At 43.0% G+C, this 20,736-nt stretch overlaps 1 protein-coding gene across 8 annotated transcripts in view; it reads right to left on the bottom strand.

Annotated features, from left to right (window-relative positions):
- PTK2 (protein tyrosine kinase 2) overlaps window positions 1–20,736 on the bottom strand; it is a 317,569-nt gene that overhangs the window by 256,020 nt on the left and 40,813 nt on the right. For all 8 annotated transcript variants that reach the window (XM_056854175.1, XM_056854178.1, XM_056854176.1 and 5 more), the window contains one exon: window positions 6,745–6,771. The gene's annotated coding sequence lies outside the window, so the exon portion shown is untranslated. Of the gene's footprint in view, window positions 1–6,744; window positions 6,772–20,736 lie in introns of those variants that run through there.

Genomic DNA, 20,736 nt, shown 5'->3' with positions numbered 1-20,736 from the left:
TATCTTGCTACTGGCAGCATATTAGCAAAAGGGTAGCTGTGTAAATCTGTTGTATCAAAACAAAAGTCCAGTGGGGCCTTAAAGATTAACAATGTTTGTTTCAATATGTGCTTTCCATGAGTCACAGTCCACTTCTTCAGAAAGATATGCAAAGGAAAATCTTACTGGGAAACATCCAGCAGAGGACAGGACTTGCAATAATGGGTTTAAATTATGGGCGGAAAGGTATCAGCTGGACGTAGTACTACTTTAACCGAGTGGAAGACGCAGAGGCTTTTTCTAGATGACAAAGCCACCAGTTCCGACACCCTTCCAGCTGATGTAACAGCCTTGAGGAAGAGAACTTTCATCCTAAGGTGACCCAGGGAAGCCTCCCGTAAGGGTTCAAATGGGTGTCGAGTCAGAGCCTGGAGTACCACGTGAAGTCTCCAAGTCGGAAATCTATGAATTGTCGGAGGAGATGGCTGAGGCTCCTTTCAAGAAAGTGACTTATGTGGGAATGCCTTGATGTTGGGTAGCTGTCCAGTTGGGGAACAACCATTGCGATCGTCGTCACCTGTTGTTCGAGAGTAGATGCCTTCAGCCCTTGAGCTAATCCCTCCTGGAGAAAGTCAAGCAAGTTGCCAGTGGAAATGGTCACTGGATCAGTATGTTTTCTCCCGCACCATCTAGCGAAGGCCTTCCAGGAAAAATTGTATATGCGCCTGGTGGATTGTTTCCTGGCTTCCAACATGGTGTCGACAACCTCTGAGGTATAGCCCGTCTCTAGCAACCTTGACCTTTCAAGAGCCAGGAGGTCAGCTTTAACCAGGCTGGATCTGGGTGTACTAAGAGGCCCTGTTGGAGAAGGTTCAGGTCTGGAGGTAGGGACCATGGCTCCTGGATCGATAGCTCTCTCAGTGTTGAGAACCAAGGTCGTCGGGGCCATCGAGGTGCTATGAAGGGCCCTCTCTTGTCTGATTTTTCGTAGAGCTTTGGAGATCACTAGTAGAGGTGGAAATGCATAAAGGAGACCCCGTGGCCATGGGGACAACAGTGCATCTATTCCCTCTGCCCTTGGATGCATAAATCTTGACAGCAACCTTGGGAGCTGGTGATTTTCGCCTGATGCGAAGAGGTCCACGATGGGTCTTCCGAATTTCTCCGTTATCTGAAGGATGGTCTCTCTCTTCAAGGACCACTCCCCCTCATCCACCTGCTGTCGGCTGAGCCAATCTGCCTGCTCGTTTAGTACTCCTTTTATGTGCTCTGCCCTGATGGACGCCAAGTGAGCCTCTGCCCAATTCAGAATTGTTATGGCTTCTGCGTGAAGGAAGGAGGAACGAGACCCGCCTTGCTTGTTTATGTAAGCTTTTGCTGAGACATTGTCCATTCTCAGCAGGATGTGACTGTTCTCAATTCTTGGCTGAAACTCTATCAAGGCTTTCTGGATTGCCTGTAACTCCAGCTGATTTATGTGGAGGTGACTCTCTTCTGGTGTCCAACGACCCTGTGCTACTTGTTGCTGCAGAATCTCCCCCCAGCCTTCCAAGCTGGCATCGGTGAAAATCTGGATCGTAGAGATCGGGAGATAGTTCTGGCCCTTGGCTAGGTTGTGGGACCTGGTCCACCACCTTAAGCTGTCCTTATCTTGTCTCGGGACGGTGAGGCGGGGGTTCCTCTTTTTTTTTTATAATATTTTTATTGATTTTCAACAATAAATAAGGGTACAGAAGGAAAAAGGGATGGGGAGGGGAACCTCTTTTGAGTTATCTGCAGTTGAAATGGCTTGAGAAACCATTGCAGGTCCCTCATGTGGAGGCGAGCCCATGGCACAATCCCTATGCATGCCACCATTTTCCCCGGCAGTCTGACTAAGGACGACAAGCCGGAGGATTTGGAAAGAATCACTGTCCTTGTCAACTTGACAATGGAGGAAATCTTGTCCGGCGGAAAGAAGACTGCATTCTGGTTCGTGTCTATGAACACCCCCAGGTGATGGATGAACTGGGACGGAAAGAGGGTGCTCTTGATTCGGTTTACCAGGAAACCGTGGAGTTCTATTCAGAAATATGTGAAGAAGTTTGGGGGGTTGGTCCCGTTTCTCTTCCATCCAAAATTTATCCTACTCATACTGTCATATAAAACGCACAAGGCATACTAAAGAGTTCCAATGACATGTATGGGGGTTAGCACAGAGCGACTTAGAGTTAAGTGGTCGACAACAGCACTTATTCAGTCTTCTAGTTTTAAATCAAATATACCACAGAATCATCCCTAGAGGACCTCCTTGTTTGGGTGGCTGACAGCATGAGAGATAAGAACAAGAGTTGAAGGACCTTATGTAAGAGGAATCACAAACTGAGCACCTAGGAGCAGAGCATCTAGCTCTGGGAGGGAAAGGGAGCATTCATTTAGAGAATGTCGTAAAATGCTTATGTTACCTAACAGCGTAAGCTACACATTTGTAACAGAGGCCAACTAAAGTTTATCTTACTTGAATGGCTATACAAGACCCTAGAATGACCATGATACCTATTCCTTAGGTACATAATCATCCACTTCTTCAGAGAAGAGAGGAAAACCCCTACCAGACAAAGAGCAAAAGAATTATCAAAGAGCAAAACTTCTCAAAGAGCAAAAGAATTATTTGCCTACACAGAAAAATACAAGCACACGGCCTAAATTGGCTTTGTAATGCCCTTATAAAAGGAAAGTACATACCCAAGGGCAGAACTGGTTCTGACTGAAGGCCCACCAAGTCCAGAATTCAGTTTCCTACAGGAGCCAACCAGCTGCCTCTGAGAAACCCACAAGCAGGGCCAAAGGCCATATCAAAGCCTCCTTTCTGTTGCTTTCCCCAGAAATTAGTATTCACAGGCAGACGGCAATGAAAACACCCACATGTAAGCATTTGCCCAAAACAGAAAATGATCTAGAGGTTGTAAAACAGAGCACTGGGCATAAAGTCCTGCCACTCCTGGTGGGGAAAGAAAATGTTCTCTCAAGCCTCAGGCAAGCAAAACAAGGAAGCTATTTTTTTTTATTCCAGGTATCTTTTTTTTAAGAGCTCTGTGTGACCAGCAGACTGAAGATAAGCAAAAACACACCGAATAAACCAACTCCCTTTAAAAATTAATGATTTCATTTCTCTCCGAAAGAGTGATGTATCCTCAGTGGCAAACTGGCCGAAAAGTCACAGGAGAAGCAGAATGAACAATGTAGCTTGAAAACCCAATGTGAAGCTAAAATTGGCATTTTAAAATTGGCATCCCTCTATTGAGGGTGGCTGTGGTTTCATTTCCTGAGAAATCCAGCCTTACACATAATGGATTCAGAGATATTTACTAAGATAGCACAGTTAATGTTTCAGTAATAATAACCAAGTGCTATGTATAAACACAGGGTGTCTGTCTGTGGAAGAGCTACACACTACCTTTCATATGACCCACCAATTTTCCCATGCATGCCCTCACAGTTTTCATTTCAGCCCCCCCTCCCTGGATCAAGATGGCATCCAGAAGCCTGAGAAGGCTCTCACACAGAATATACATCATGGAGGAAACATTAGCCACAACAATAAAAAGCTACATCTGATGAACTGACAATAACTTCATAGGGGGCTACGTAAGGACTCCGTTCCTTCCTCCAATAAAAAGTTCAGCACTGGCTGGTTTACAACAGAGAACATTGCTAGCAAATCAGTATACTTTGAGTCTGCAAATGCAAGTGTTTTAAATTCTTTCCAAAGGGGGGGGGGGGAGATATTAAAACACATAAAAAGCAATTACTGCACTCTGGGTGTTCATTTGTTCATACTAGGAGAGTAATGGCAACACCAATTAGCACATTACCACCAAGACAGGCTAGAGCTGCCAGGTCCCTCTTTGCCACTGATGGGAAGTTTTTGGGGCGGAGGCTGAGAAGGGTGGGGTTTGAGGAGGGGAAGGACTTCAATGCCACAGAGCCCAATTGCCAAAGCAGCTATTTCCTCCAGATGAACTGATCTCTGTTGGCTGGAGATCAGTTGTAACAGCAGGAGATCTCCAGCTAGTACCTGGAGGTTGGCAACCCTAAGATAGGCCCAGGTAGATTATGGACTCTTCCCCAGCAGGCAAAGAGGCTGAAGATGGAGAAGGAAGAGGAGGAGGAAGAGCTGGCTTTTATATGCCGACTTTCTCTCCCATTTAAGAAAGAATCAAACCGGCTTACAATCACCTTTCCTTCCCCTCCCCACAACAGATACCCTGTGAGATAGGTGGGGCTGAGAGAGTGTGACTAGCCCAAGGTCACCCAGATGGCTTCATGTGTAGGAGTGGGAAAACGAATCCAGTTCACCAGATTAGCCTCTGCCGCTCATGTGGAGGAGAGGGGAATCAAACCCGGTTCTCCAGGTCAGAGTCTACCGCTCAAAACCACTGCTCTTAACCACTACACTACTCTGGAGGCAGCAGAGCACCTAAAAGCTCCAAAGGAGCCACCTCTGATGTGCAGGAGGAGCCCCGAGCCAGCCCACGTACTCTGGGATCCAGCCCTGCCTTCTGATTCGGACACAGACCCTGAACCCTCCACCCCACAGCCTGCTGCTCAACAAGAGGTCTCTCCTCAACTGACCTCTTTCATCTTCTCCAAGCCCATGATACGCTGTTGGCTCCAGCTGCAGTAAGTTTTTCTTTTTTAAAGTATTTTATTGAAAATTTCAACGAAACGAACCAGTCCCCCAGAGGACGGTCTCCGTGTGCTGTAAGGGCAGTTGTTCTGAAGGAGCGCTCACCAGGATATCGTCTAAATATGGGAAGACGTGGATCCCTACCACTCTCAGGTGAGCCACCAACGTCACCAGGACCTTGGTAAAGACCCTCGGGGCCAATGAGAGACCAAACGGGAGGGCTCGAAACTGATAGTGATTGAGGCTGTACACAAAGCGGAGAAACTTTCGGTGCTCGGGGTAGATGGGGATGTGTAAATATGCCTCCGTCAGGTCTATCGACGTCAGAAACACTTGGGGACGGAGTGCCTCTATGATGGACCTGAGTGTCTTTATCCTGAAACGTTTGAGCCGGATAAATTTGTTGATGTGCTTTAGATTTAGGATTGGCGCCAATCTCCGTTTCTCTTCATTCCCATACGTACAATATAGTCAAACTTCCAGGGGATTCGTTTTGAATTTATCGATTCAAACTTACAAGAAAGAAAAAAAGCAAAAGCCTGTTCAGCTGTCTATCAGTACCCTGCTTAATCTTAGATTTTTAAAAGTAATATTGGTCATTTCTACCATTTTTTTGGTTTTAGTTTATAATCTCTATTGACCATTCCATATTAAGCTATATTATACATAGCTTTATATTGCTATTCTAGTTTCTAGTAAGTACAAATATACCGTATTTTTCGCTCCATAAGACACACCTGACCATAAGACGCACCTAGTTTTTAGAGGAGGAAAACAAGAAAAAATATATTCTGAATCAAATGGTGTACTGCCCCTGGAAGCCCGGCGGGGGGGTCTTTAAACTTCTCCGCGCTGTCATCCCAGGCAGCGCAGAGCACTTTCAAGACCCCCACCCCCGGCCTGGCTTCTAGGGACTCCCTGGAAGCCCAGCGGGGGGGGATGTCTTTAAACTCCTCCGCGCTGCCATCCCAGGCAGCACAGAGCACTTTCAAGACCCCCCCCCCGCCCGGCTTCTATGGACTCCCTGGAAGCTCGGCGGGGGGTCTTTAAACTCCTCTGCGCTGTCATCCCAGGCAGCGCAGAGCACTTTCAGAGCACTGCCTGGGATGGCAGCGCGAAGTTTAAAGACCCCCTGTCGGGCTTCCAGGGAGTCCCTAGAAGCCGGGCGGGGTGGTCTTGAAAGTGCTCTGTGCTGCCTGGGATGGCAGCGCGGAGTTTAACCTCCCCCAGCGCTTCCCGGTCCCGAGGCTGCGCTGGGCGGCTGGGAGGGGCCTCCCGCCCCCCAGCTGGCTGGTGGCTTTAAAGCCAGCTCCCGGGGCACGTGGGCTCAGCGCCGGGCTCCCGCTGTGCTGGGCGGCTGCTGGGAGGGGCCTCCCGCCCCCCCAGCTGGCTGGCGGCTTCCTAGCCGGCTCCCGGGGCGTGCCGGCTCTGCACTGGGCTGCCACAGCCGGGGATCGGCCGTGGCTCCCAGAGCCTCTCGCAGCTTTGCCCTTTTCCCCGGGGGCCGGATTCACACACATTCGCTCCATAAGACGCACAGACATTTCCCCTCACTTTTGAGGAGGAAAAAAGTGCGTCTTATGGAGAGAAAAATACGGTACCTCAACGCCTCTTTACTAGATTATAGTTTCAGTTTTACTGTAGTAACTTGACTCCTGCCTTCGCTCCTGGACCTCAGCCTCAAGTAAGACAGGTAGTTATTTGAAAGCACTGACTGTAATTCCATCTCCACAGCTAGGAACGTGTGGGCACCATCTGGATGGAGACCTCCCACCCCACTCATTACCACAGTGTTCTGCTTGCTTAAAAATAAAACCCAACAAAAATAAAGGTCTCCCAAAATCCTGATGTATGAATACCCTCTTACTTTCCATCCCTACATTCAAGATGGTGCTTCAATCCTGCAGTTCTGCACGCGCATGCTTGCAACAACGATGTCTGGGGGTGGGGTGCAAATGATGGAGAAAGGGGACTGATTCCCTTGTAATACATAACATTACTTAAAGCCCACGAAGTAGAAAACAACACACATAGGTATCTATTTATACAGACGTTATTCACAGAAGTTACAATATGTTATCAAAACAAACTCTTACCTGTCGAAAAAGAAAGTCTGGAAATATCTGTAACAATTAAAAGGAAAATAAAATATTAGTCCAGCAGTGCCTGAAAGACTTCAAACATTTATTCCTGCATAAGATTGTTAATCAGATGCAACAAAATTCAGTATAGTATATACTTCCATCTTTCTCCCTTGTGGTACAATCTCATACTCTGCTAAGTGGTATACTATCTGGTAGTTGAATAGTGTAGTGGGACATAGAAGCACCCAACAATAATTCAAGAAGTGGTGATACAAGGCAGACTGACTAAAGAGAGCAGCTCACAGTTCAGACATCAAGCCAAGTTACAGTTACAGCAGCATAAATACACGTTGGCACAGTATCTGATCTGATATAAAGAGTATTTACAACCACTGGACTGGATCCCACTGGACTCATGAAATTTCCCTCTTCCCTCTCTGTACTGTGTGCTGTACTCTCTTAGAAACATCACCCAGGAGTCAACTGACCCACTGAGATGCTGTGGGGCATAATATAAAAATTTTCAGGAGGGGGAGAAATCAGAAAAATATTGCCCTCAAGCAAAAGGAAATGCACACGGAAGGAAAAGTTGTGTGAGTGAAGAGGAGCTGGGATTCAACCCATTGTTCTACCTCCAGAGGACTAAATACTGGAGGACTAAGCAGATGGATAAAAGAAAGCTGACAAGCAGTTTTAGAAGCCAATCCAGATATTTATTATTAATTTAATTATTTTATACCCTGCTTTTCTCCCCAATGGGGACTCCAAGCGGTTTACCTGCATTCTCCTCTCCTCCATTTTATCCTCACAACAACCCTGTGAGGTTAGGCTGAGAGTATGCGACTGGCCAAGGCCACAAGCGACCTTTCACGGCACAAGTGAGGATTCAAACCTGGGACTTCCACATATTCATCTGATATGCTTCACCACTACACAACACTGCCTCTCCAGTGTATTACTTTAGCAACAGAAATTCTGGCAGCTAATTCCACCTTTAAAAATGTAGCGTCTCTCAATCAGAGCACAGTGTGATCAGACAGAAAAGCTAGAAAGATATCAAACATTATAAAGTGAGGAAGAAGTTTATACCAGCAAAAACAAAAATGCTAATTATTGTGTGTTTAGTTAGGCTTCTAATCAAGGTTTCTTCTTGTAAAAGCTAATAAAACTTCAATGAAACACACTACAGAAAAATAATTACAAATACTGAAAGCTTCCCAGCTCAGTCTACGGCTATTTCAAACTCAATTTCAAGTTTGCTTCTATGAAGACACAAATACTGCAGAAAACGGCAAACAGCCTTGGGGGGGGAAATAAAATACAGCTATCAGATATTTGAAGAGACAATAGGCTAGTATAATGCAACAAAAAGTAAGGCGCCAGGAGCTAAGCAGACTCGTGCCATTTTTAACATTTATTTTCTTTCAACAATTTATCTACACAACCCCTGGCCATGCCAGCAGTTTCAAAAGCAGTAGAGAGGTGTGTGTGTGTGTGTGTATGTGTGTATACTGATAGAAAACAAGCCTTGGGATATTATTTTCATGGTTCCCTGGATCCTAGCCAAATTGTCCAGTAAAAGCGATAGCACACCCAACACAATGAGATTTTAGCGATTAATGAAAAATCTGAAAGATGGCACATATTGTATGTTTGTGAATGGATGTTAGTATGTTTAAAATATTGTCGAAGGCTTTCACGGTCAGAGTTCATTGGTTCTTGTAGGTTATCCGGGCTGTGTGACGTGGTCTTGGTATTTTCTTTCCTGACGTTTCGCCAGCAGCTGTGGCAGGCATCTTCAGAGGAGTACCACTGAAGGACAGTGTCTCTCAGTGTTAGTATGTTTGCTTGTTTGTATAATATTGGAAAAACTGAATAAAAACTGAGGGGGGGAGGCCCAGCTTGTACCCAGAGAAGTCTATGACAATATACAGGTTGAGTATCCCTTATCCCAGGGGTCGGCAAACTCATTAGTCAAAATAGCCAAATATCAACAGTACGATTGAGATTTCTTTTGAGAGCCAAATTTCTTAAACTTAAACTATATAGGTAGGTACACTGTTTATTAACTTAATAAACTTTAATTAAAGTTTTAAGTCTTAATTAAACTATAGGTACACTGAATAAAACTTGATATCATACTTAATAGTGATCTTATTTATTGATAAAAATTAAATTGTAAGTCCCTGCCATTCCCCCCCCCCCAATCTGGAGTCCTCGTCTGGAGTCCTGGTCTACCACCATAAAAGCCTATTGGTAGACCTGGCCTCCGGCTGAGTCCTATTGGGAGGCCAGGTCTACCCACTGGCTTTCTTGGCAGTAGACCTGGCCTCCGGAGGCCCATAGAAGCCAATTGGTAGATCTGGCCTCTAAAGGGGGACTTTTTCCCCTCCTCGGAGTCCAGGTCTACCGCCAAGAAAGCCAGTGGGTAGACATGGTCTCCTAATGGGACTCAGCCGGAGGCCAGGTCTACCAAAGGAAGCCCGCCCCGCCCAACAACTGATAGGCGGGGGGGGCAGGAACCGCAGAGCCGCCCACCCAGCAATCGCACGGCTAGAGGGGAGGGGAGGCTTTAGCCTCCCAACCATTGAGGGCAAGGAAAAGGGGGACCTGGCCATTCTCCACGGCGGGGGGGGGGAAGCGTGCCCGCTCGCCTGCTCTCTCGCTCTCTCTCTCTCCCAGGCGCACCGGCTCCGCAGCCCAGCTGGCGGCGCGAGCGGGCGCGAGAGCAGGGGATCTGAACCAAGTTCGGAGAGCCGCACTCAACGGGCCGAAGAGCCGCATGTGGCTTGGGAGCTGCAGTTTGCAGACCTCTGCCTTATCCGGACTGCCTGGGACAAGTAGTGGTTCGTATTTTGGATTTTTCCATATACTGGAATATTTTGGAATTTGTGCATATATATAATGAGATATCTAGGGGAGGGGACCCAAATTCATTTATGTTTTATATACACTTTATTCACATAGCCTGAATGTAATTTTAAACAATATTTTTAATAATTTGTGTACATCAAACCATCAGATAGTGTAACTATCTTACCAGAATACTTTTATTGGCTGTTAAACAAGAGCAACAACAAACTAACTAACAACGGCAGGCTTTCAGTCTCCAGCTACAATGCAGTGGACACTGTATTTTATTTTTTAGGCGAGAGGAAACATTGAAAGCAAGCAATACAGATCTGCCTGCATGCCGTCTGGATGATTCTGGTTTTCAGATCAGTCTGGATATAGGATGTCCAGATATGGGATACTCTACCTGTATAATAATACCAAGCTAAGTAATAGGCTTAAGAAAACGCCTTGTCCTTAATGATACACTGCTGCCTATCACTGCCCAACAATGACCAAAAAATGAAGTAGTGTAACAAACTACAGTGTTTTCTACAGGGGAAAGGGCTTGCACAGTTTCCCTGCTTGCAACTGTTTATGCGACACAGTGGCAAAGGGACTTTCATGTTGCACGTTTCCCAGGAATTTCTCTGCCCTATTCTCCCCACAATGGGCCACCCACTCAACACACAAAGGGCTGAGGTGGGGGATTGGCAATTGCTGCATTGTTACAGCACTGAAACATGTTCTCAGAAAAACCAGTTTTCATTTTTCGTTAAAAAAAAGTCTAGTGAAAGCTGGGAATTAACGTAATAGTTATAACCCACACTTACCTTATCCAAGCGTTTCATTTACATGATTAACCCTGTCTTCAAGTGTGTCATCAGACTTATTTTATTTGTTGTGGGGGGAATGAAAAACTTGAGAGGAACAACTCCACTGGGAGGGGGGGATCACAAGCCACCTGCCTATTCAAGGGTTTTTCTCTTTGCATCAACGTGTCCACTATATGGGGGGGACGACACACGACAAAAAGCAGGCCGACAAAGTAACACATACTTCAGGAAAGAAAAGCCTGACGTTGCTTCTGGCAATAGTTTCCATGTACAATAATGACCAGTACCCAAGGACTAGTCACACTTATATACCTCTGCTGCTTAAAGTCAGCAGAAGCCAGATATTGTTCTTTTGAAGCAGAGTATCCCTACTGATTTATTTGTATTAAACACAGCATTATCTTGGATCTGTTATCACTGAGCATATTCAATATTTTAAACCAAGTGGATTTATAATGCTTAACATTTAACTTAGTAGGCAACACATCAAGATTAAGAACTGCTGCCTTTGTTCAAAGAGACAATGGGCTAATCAGGTTTAATTAAGCAAATTAATTATGGATTCACCAGAAAGGACCTTGCAAGCCTAAGCAATCTGTAGAACCGATGCTGAAATGGACAGATTGTTCATGGTACCTTTGGCTGACTCAGGATTACTCTATAACAAGCTGTAAAAGTGGCAGTTAGCAGCTGTTGTGAAAGAGAGCATGCAAACACCTTAAAAACTTAAAGGTAGACCCCTGTGCAAGCACTGGTTCATGATTGACCCATGGGGAGACGTCACATCCCAACCACATCCCGATTTACTAGGCAGACTAAGTTTACGGGGTGGTTTGCTGTTGCCTTCCCCAGTCGTCTACACTTTACCCCCAGCAAGCTGCTACTCATTTTACCAACCTCAGAAGGATGGAAAGCTGAGTAAACCTTGAATCGGCTACCTGAAACCGACTTCCATCGGGATCGAACTCAGGTCATGAGCAGAGCTTTTGACTGCAGTACTGCAGCTTACCACTCTGCGCCATGGGGCTCTCTATGCAAACACCTTCCCCCCCCCACAAACAAAGTGTTAGTCTTGCACCTATGAATCAGCCCAGACATATGAGCGTTGCGTGTCAGTACACAGAATGGAAACATCCAAAATTGTTCATATTGACTTAAGGTGGCCTGCTATGTCCCAGCACTATTTTTTTAGTAACCATGCAACTTCGGTTTCTTAAAAGGTCACCCTAGAAATTCTTACAAGAAAAATTCTGTGTATTTTTTTTAAGACACTGCTATCCATTCATGTCTTTCAGGTTTCAAGTTACTCCTGTATCAACCCTGTATCAGTACTTGATCAAAGTACTGATCAAGCATACAACAGAGCATGTATTAGCAATTCTCATTTGTAATTGATAATAAAAGAATTAAATATGTTTGGTTAATTTTGATTAAAAATCATGATATAACAAATGGATTAAGTTTTGAAAGGAGTTGAACGTTTAGCTACAAGCGAGGAGGAAAAAAACCAAATAGTCAAAGGAAGTAAATTTTATAATCCTCACGTTTTGAGTGTCGATGTTTATAACACATGAACTGATGACAGCATTTGCTCTAAATGTTTCTTTAATGCTATACCCATTACGTTACTTCCACAATAACTTTTGAAATATCCTTATTGTGCAACAAACTATATATTTATAAACAAATCTACTAAATGCAATAGTGACTTCAAAAAAGAGCATAATTATAAGCCCCCCCCAATTCAAGCCATTCCAACCACACCTTAACTTTGATCCACCCAAGTTCCTCCATTGGAAACCCTTCATATCAACCATAAATTATGGGATGTGGTGATATGCGTTCAGATTGTTCAGATCTGTATTTTCCAAATATATTCAGGTCTCGAAATATATCTGGGTTTTTTTCAGATACTGAAAAATGGATCCCAAAAAATCCCAGAAATATTTGGAATTAATCAGAATTATCAGGAGCCAGCATTTGCAGGCTTCCAGGCCTGATTTTTCGTACATTTTATTTTCTTTCTCCTATATTTCTGTGTCTCCGGAGGCTTTGTATCTGCTTGCCAGGCTGCTTTAGGTAAGATTCTGTCTGTTTCAAGGGTTTTTGTTGTTTTTTAAAAGTTTGTTCTTTGCTGGAGTTGGTTTGGGTCAGGCTTGCAGGTTTGTGGTGGATTCTCAAGTTTTACGTTGAGTGTTTCAGTTTTCCCTAGGGTCAGATTCTTGGATTTTATGTAGGTTGAGATTCTTGCACGTTATATAGGTTTAGGTTATCACGATTTACATAGATTCAGATTCTCACACTTTACACATATAACTGCAGTCCTTCTGACTATCATGTTAGCACAACTTTTCCTAAGATATTTTATTGATTTATTATTTTACAAACATTATACCCCACCTTTCTGCCCTCATAAGGGCTGCCAAGGCAGATAACAAATTAAAACACACATCATAAAATAACATCTTAAAACTAACAAAAACACATAAATAAAAATTAAAATACAGACCTAAAATACATACTAAAACATTAACACAACAATTAACACATTGGGCAGGAAGGAGGGATGAACTCTGCTTCTCTGTGCATTGGTCTCCCCTCAAAAACAACTCAGAAGCTCCTTTAATCTTACGCCTTTTAATGGTTTTATACATATTTTAAGTATAAACATTACTCATCGTAACTCAGAAACTCCAACTGTTCCAGAATGCCGCGGCTCCCCTATTAGCAGGAGCTAAACGGAGCATGCATGTTACTTCCATTCTGCAGACCCTCCATTTGTTGCTCATCTGTGACCGAGCTCAGTTTAAGGCACGGGCTATCACATATAAGACCCTCCATGGTCTTGGCCCTTCTTATTTACGGGATATTCATTCTCTCCCTCTCTCCCTCTTCCCCTCCCCCCCTCTCTCCTTCACCATGACAACTCTGCTCATGTAAGCAGGGGCTTCTGCATGTGCCAACCAGGAAATGGGCCACATCAACAATTGCCCATACATGTGCTTTCTCCATTGTGGCTCCCACTTTGTCGAATGGCCTGCCCAAGGAGATCAGAAAAGCTCCCACTCTCCTGACCTTCTGCAAACTATGCAAAACTGAACTATTCAAGAGGTCTTTCCTGCACAGGTAATAAGGCTGCACTGTAAAAAATGGTTTCACTGATTTACTTGATAAATGTTTGGGATGGAGTCTTTACTGCTGTATATAGCGTTTTGTAAGTAAGATCCTACTTGTGTAATTTCAGTACCACTTAAAGCAGGAGTGTCAAGCGTACAGGCCGAGGCTATTATCTGGCCCGCAAGCCAGCTGAGCCAGCCACCCCCTCCAGTCCCAATCTGGGCTGGCGAGGCATGGCCTGACCAAGTGACATTTATGTCAAATCCGGCCCTCGTAACAAATGAGTTTGACTCCCTTGACTTAAAGTGTCATGTTAATACCTATGGTACGCTTCTGTTGCTTTCTGGTGGTTTCAGACTTCTAATATCCTAATGCATCAGTTGTTGAATGTCCTGACTGTACTGACTCACTGTATGTAATCCACCTTGAGTCCATGTGAGAAAGGCGGACTACATAATCAATCAATCCACCTTTATTGGCATATAGTCAGAAACATAGGATAAGCAGTGCACCAAATTCTCTGTCCATACATTTTCAATTTAAATATTTAAATAAATTTCAAGCTATCACAAATATTAACGTATCTATAGGCTAAAGAAATGTAGCAGCTTAATAAACATAATGCAAGTGGGAACGCAGAACTAGTTGTGGAGAGTGGAGCAGACGAGACAAAGGAAGTGAAGAGACTCCCCTTACTTAATAACCCCCCCTTTGCTGCATTTTTGAGGCTGTGATCACAGAGGACTAACAAGCATCTGACTGATCACCAGAGATAGCTGGTCAGCTGTTCATTCAGTGGGTCAGAAAATCCTAAGAACTTTGGCTTTTGTTCCCTTTTAAGAACAAACAACTATCCCTAATCACTGTGAAAAGCAAGTTGGGTCATGCTCTTCCAGGTAGGAGGCTATAGGATGAGCTCAGCAAGTACCCTAGGCTGAATTCAGAGGGTCACCATCAGGCTTGTGTTTGGCTAATATGCATTAAATTTGCTCTCATGTTTGCAACTTTTCAAGTGTATTTAGAAGGTCTAGTGGTTTAGGGTTCATCTCTCCACTACCTAGCGTGTTCTCTAGAAGATTGTTTGATTTGCTCATGCTTCAGCTCTGATGCTTTATCTGTTTATATTATTTTCTGTGGCCATCTGCATCTTTCTGATGGTTTTGTATCCAAGTGATTTTCATATATATTGAACACACGAAGCTGCCTCATACTGAAACAGACCCTTGGTCTATCCAAGTCAGTATTGTCTACTCAGAACGGTAGCGGCTCTCCAGGGTCTCAGGAAGGTCTTTCACATCAGCGTGGTATTGTGGTTTCCCCACTCCTACACACGAAGCCAACTGGGTGACCTTGGGCTAGTCACAGGTCTCTAAGAGCTCTCTCAGCCCCACCTATCTCACAGGGTGTCTGTTGTGGGGAAGGGAAGGTGATTGTAAGTCAGTTTGATTCTTCCTTAAGTGACAGAGAAAGTCAGCATATAAAAACCAACTCTTCTTCTTCCTGCCTAGTCTCTTTAACTGGAGATGCCAGGGATTGAACCTGGGACCTTCTGCATGCCAATCAGATGCTCTAACACTGAGCCACAGCCCCTCCCTGTATCATATATTCTTCCCAGTATATTCCTGTATCATACATCTGATTGTTTGCTATTTGCTTTTGTGGTATATTGTGCAGTAATGCCTTTAATTCGTATCAGTAACCCTTTGGAGTCTGCATCTTCCTACAGACAGTCATGAACCCACTGGAGTTATAACAATCGTTAAAGCCTCCAGCTTAAGGGGGCTGAATTAACAAAAGAGACAAGCTTGGACTGTGACTTTGCATTCACTCCCTTATCCCTTCATAACTCAAGAATGCAACTGAAGACTTCCTGGTTTTGAAAGTATCAAACTCAGGATTTGTCAAGAGACCCAAATGTAGGAATCTGGACAAACTGGAATTTGATTCTTCCCCACAATCTGGGATTCTAAACTGCAATTTAATTCTGGCTTCAGGGTCCGAGAAGAGTTCAACTGAAGACTTCTGAAACCAGCAAGTCTTCACCGGCATAGATGAGGGGAGGGGAAAAGAGCAAGGGAGCATGCCAGGTTCCTGCCCTCCAGAAAAACAGGGGTGCACTTACCTGTAACTGCTGTTTGTCGAGTGTCTTCTGTGCAGGCATGCATGGGACTGTGCAGGCCGGACTGCGCCTGCGGTCCCATGCGGGACTGCACCGAAGACACGACAATGAACAACTTGTTTTTCATGATGTCTGAATACAATCCTTGTCACTTCCCTGATCACTAAACACTACTGCTCCAACAACCTTCTGCGACTGCTAACTTTCCTTCTCTGATCGGATAAACCATTTGAAGAAAAGAAATGTGCAAACGTCAGAATGAAACAAAATATGCTCTCAAAATAAAATATGCACGGTAATGGGAAATGTGCTCAAATGGCAAAGTTTTAAGATTTTGCAAGTGTACAAATACCAACGCAAAACACCGCTATATAAGCCACAGTTGAAAATTAACCCCCCAAAATCCAGAAAGTTGCCTTTAGGTCAGGTTGTTTTTACCACTCTATGTGTGTCTAGGGCAGAATGAGAAGGGAAGTATGGTCTCTAGGTCTTCCCCTTCTCCCTTGTAACAGATGCAAATTGTGTGTGTGTGTGTGTGTAAATAGTGGACAACTCATCTTTATTCTACCACTTCTGTGAACACTCCTAATAAATTTCAACCAGCTATATACCAAAGATCTAAGTCTGAAAGAACAATATGGTTTTTACACAAGTGTAATGTTAGTTTTAAAATGTAATTTTATTATGTATGTTTTAATTTGTTAGCCACCTTGGTGGCTCTTGTGGGGGCAGAAACGCAAGATATAAATTTTGTAAAATACATTAAATAAAAATGAAGTTGAAACTTGCTGTTTTGCTAAGATACCATAGGCTCAGGAAAACAAACATTGATTAAATACCCCAGCATGCCTGTGCATTAAAAAAAATCAATCTGTGATTTGTTATATCTTCTCTAATCACACCATAGCAAGATGTTTCTTGATCAGGCAAACTTAAAAAACAATTCTGATCAGTGAGCATCTCCAAACACACCCATTTTTCACCATCTGCCATACTAGGAAGCAAAGATTTCAGTCCATCGTATTCAAACCAGTGAATTTTAATTTTGTCCCAAAGATGTTGCTGGTCAGGAATTAAGATCTTCACACTGAAGAACAGTCTGTCTTTACTGACTGTACAGAACGATCACAAAGGCGCCAACTTTCAACATGACTAACATAATTTCAGCTTACTTTCACAGACAGGAGATACCAATTCCACAGTCAAAAGGATTTGAGATATTCAGAATCAGTGCAAGGCTTCAACCACACTCTTCACGCATACTGGTATCTAACAAAAGGGAGCTTTGGCTCTCGAAAACTTATACCACAAATATCTTGTTGGTCTCTAGGGTGCTACCGGACTCGAATCTAGCTGTTCTACTGCAGATCAACACGGCTACCCTCTGTTGTCTTATATGCTACTTACCACAGTACAGCCTATCCATGTGGTCCCCTTGTACAAAGACTTTCCTGCTCCAATCCAATGTATTCAGTAGGGCTTCAGCATCCTTCTATCCAAACACTTAAATTGTCATATAATATTTTCCTCTCTGATCTTACAGCGCAGAGCAGCAGGCAGCCTTTGGTCATCAGCTTATCACAGAGTACAGTGAAGCCGGAAGAGCTTCTTTTGTCTCCTTTCACTCAAAAGTCAGGCAGCGCAAACAAAAGGCATCCATCACTAAGTCCATTAGCTTCAGCTGACGAGACAATTCCAGGCTGCCAGATGGGTAAACGTATTTTGCTAAATCTGGCTGCGGCTGCAATAAATCCTAAAAGGAGAACAGCTACAGCAATCAGCCTTTTGAATCTCTTCAACCCCCAATATTTTGTATGTGTGTGCTACTAAAGGCCATTCTATTCACCTGAAAGCCTCACACAATAACATCCATTTTGAGTTGGCCCCCCTTTTTTTAAAAAATAATGACAATAAAGAACTAGAGCAAGTCCATCTTGGATGCTAACTGCAGCCCTTCACAGTATTTTTAGGCATGGAAGCAAGCAGAACGAAATAAAAAAGTATTTTCCTTTTTGAGAGAAATAACATTCCTCCTTAAATTTGAAACTATTAACTGTTTGGAACTGTTAACTATTTGGAATGCGTTCACCTCATGAAGACACCAAAAGCCTGAAATGCAAATTCGCACACAAATGCAACAAAGAATTTCAAAAAATAAATCTCAAAGAGTAAACACCTAAAAATGCAATGACAGGAACTTTAGAATAGAGCAGTATGAATCCAAAGATCGAGCAAAGTTTTTGAGAACTTGAATAGCCTACTACATGCAATGCTCTGTTGCCTTTCTTCATAGTGACATAAGTGGGAACGCTTCCCCCGCCTGAGACCATGCCCTCCTATGTGAGCCTGCTGACAATCCCAGCCCATAGACGTGCCTTTATGCTTGCCAGACCAAATGCTTATCCAACTGCAGAATTGTCAGGTCATTTTGCGAAAATTCCCTATTCTGACCGAGTTTGTGAATGTAAATCTGGAGATATTGGGACTCTGCACCATCTTTTATTGTTTTGTCAACACTGGTCAGCTCCTAGGTTGCATTGGATTACTCCAATATTGTCTAAATATAAACTTCCTTTAGAGTCCTAGGTGATATCCCACATAATGGGAGATATTCACCCTGATATAACTAGTTCTGCTGCAAGATTTTTGGCGGAGGTGATGTCGCTTAAACGTCAAAATAAAATAAGCAAGTAGGCTGCAAGATGATTGTTGGATTAAATTTTATGATTTGAATGATCCCAGTTCAATGAGGCTGTTTCAGGGGGGATACATTGATTGTTATGGTATTAGTGATGATATGGTTAGTAATTACATTTACTGTGTTTTAACTCTAACTATATGTTGGGTATTGTAAATTGATTATTTGGTGTTGTTCTATTTTATGTATTATTGTTATGGTTAAGCTCAAGACCTTTGGTCAAAGGAGCTAGTAAATAAATGGAATGGAAATAAAGGGAACGCTGAGGGAACTATCAATCTTCAGTTCTTAAGGTTAAAAACGTCTTTACGCAGATCCCCTTTGCCTCCTATTTTGGGATATTAAAGTGACTTTTAATTCCTGGATTCATGTCAGTATATAGAATTTTAAAAGTGCTAAAAAATAAACACACACCCCACTCTGTCTAGCAAATGTTTAACATTTCTGTTGATATTAAATTTAAACATCAATGAAGATACCAGATTCTTTTTTTACTATACAGATGAAGAATTTAATATATATATCAGTTATCATACAGGAGGCTCCTTTAACTTGTACTTATTAACCAGCTTTAATACTTCTTCAAAATAACTGATTCGTGGTTTTATCTAGCAGTGCTTGCATCCAAGGATTTTCAATAAAGAAATTCAACTATGGAGGCATATTTGATAAATTTAATAATTCAAGTGTTTAAATTCCTGGAGTAGAGCTGGAGGAAAACTGTGTTAGCAGTTCTTTCATTTTTGTATCAAGAGTCATATATTCCCTTCCTTAATTTGTGTGCAGGCAGTTATTTATCTCTAACCAGGGTCCTGGGTTGGACTATGGACACATTTACTTCAATATTGTTACAACTCTAATTGCATTCCATGATTAAGAAAGGAAGTGTTCAATCTCCAGCTTTTAACAAGTGCCAAGGTACTATTAGTTCCTCTCCAGAAACCAGACAAGGCCATTTTCTGACACTCAAAGTTTTAAGGGCAGAGGCTTCTACCTTTTTTCAGTAAAGGACTACATGATCAGAATTCCTTGTGTGTCCTGGTTGTATGGATTTTTTTTTACTGATAACTGTGGTGAGGTATAGCCTGTTAGCCATTAAAAAAATATGGATTTTTAGGGGTAATACAAAATCAGCCCAAAAGCCAGTTTGATCAACATTATTTGTACAAAGGAGCAAAGTTATAGGCCTAGTAGTAGTCACTGATCAATTTTTACCAAGTCCGTAAGAGTGGCATTTAACAGACTGAAGTATTCTCAAGAACTGTGGGGTACATGCGGTCTCAGTTCTGATTTTATGTTTACATCACTGATGGTGAATCTCTGCTTCAATATTGCAGTTTCATAAAAGACAATGTACTTTCACAGAGCCAGTTGAACCCAAACACTGCCCAAATGTTTGGCCTCAGGATAGTTCTGGGATTCATAAATTCATCTCCAAAATTCCAGGCATACTGAGTCTTCCTGGTGGACATATTTCCCTTTCAGCTCAGTCACTTCCTCTCAAAACTGAGCCATACTGATAGGGCAGAGTATGGGTCAGTAATACTTCATAATACCCCAGTTTCATGATTGAACAGTACTGGGATTAAACTGGGCCAGTAAAAAAAGTGTTTTGCTAAATATCTCAGTTGGGCCATAACCTGGGGTCAGGAATGTTAGATGCCCTTGCATTTGGTGTACTATGAAGTAACAAAATGATAGGTTTCAGTCTAGAACACCATCTAGTATTCGGTTAAATTTGCCCCCAGTGATAGCTGCACCTGGTAGACTGTTGTTACCATCTCACAGTGCATTACATATTCAGTACACAAATATTTACAAGGACCAGATGGGCACTATTATAAGAACAAGGCCATTTTAATATTTAAGATAATGACCTTCTGGATCTGCAAACCTTTGCAGCATCCGCACATTCAGATTGCTTTATTGGCTCAAGATCACAACTCCTGTAGCCTCTTTTGAAGTACAGCTTACACTCACCCTCACCCATTTTTCTGCAGCTAGTAGACGCATTTCTTGCAAGAGGGCAGTGCCTTACCTTTTGTTTGTTTTAATTTGGTAGCGATTTATTTACATTTGTTAGGGCTGTCTAGACCCTTCAAATTCAAGGTTACTACGTTACCAACCATTACAGAACAACATAAGTTAGGTGAAAAAGAATGAACCTGAGTGTTTCCAGTAACTTCCAGTCAATTACATAAGACAGTAGCTTGGATCGAGCATATAGCTGGCATGGTATTGCGCACTGAAGTAAGGAGAACTGTCATTGGAGGTGCAGGCCTAAGAGCTTTCAAGTTAAAGATAAAAATATTGAGGTCTGATTTGCTGCCTGGACATTTAAGTTGAGTTAGCAGTTTTAAATTTGACTGGGACAGGCTATGGAAAATAAGTTGATTTGTCTA

Source organism: Euleptes europaea, chromosome 8, assembly GCF_029931775.1.
Source record: "Euleptes europaea isolate rEulEur1 chromosome 8, rEulEur1.hap1, whole genome shotgun sequence".
NCBI lineage: Eukaryota > Metazoa > Chordata > Lepidosauria > Squamata > Sphaerodactylidae > Euleptes > Euleptes europaea.
Note: the sequence above shows the minus strand (reverse complement) of the source record. Positions and strands in the feature narration are given on the sequence as shown.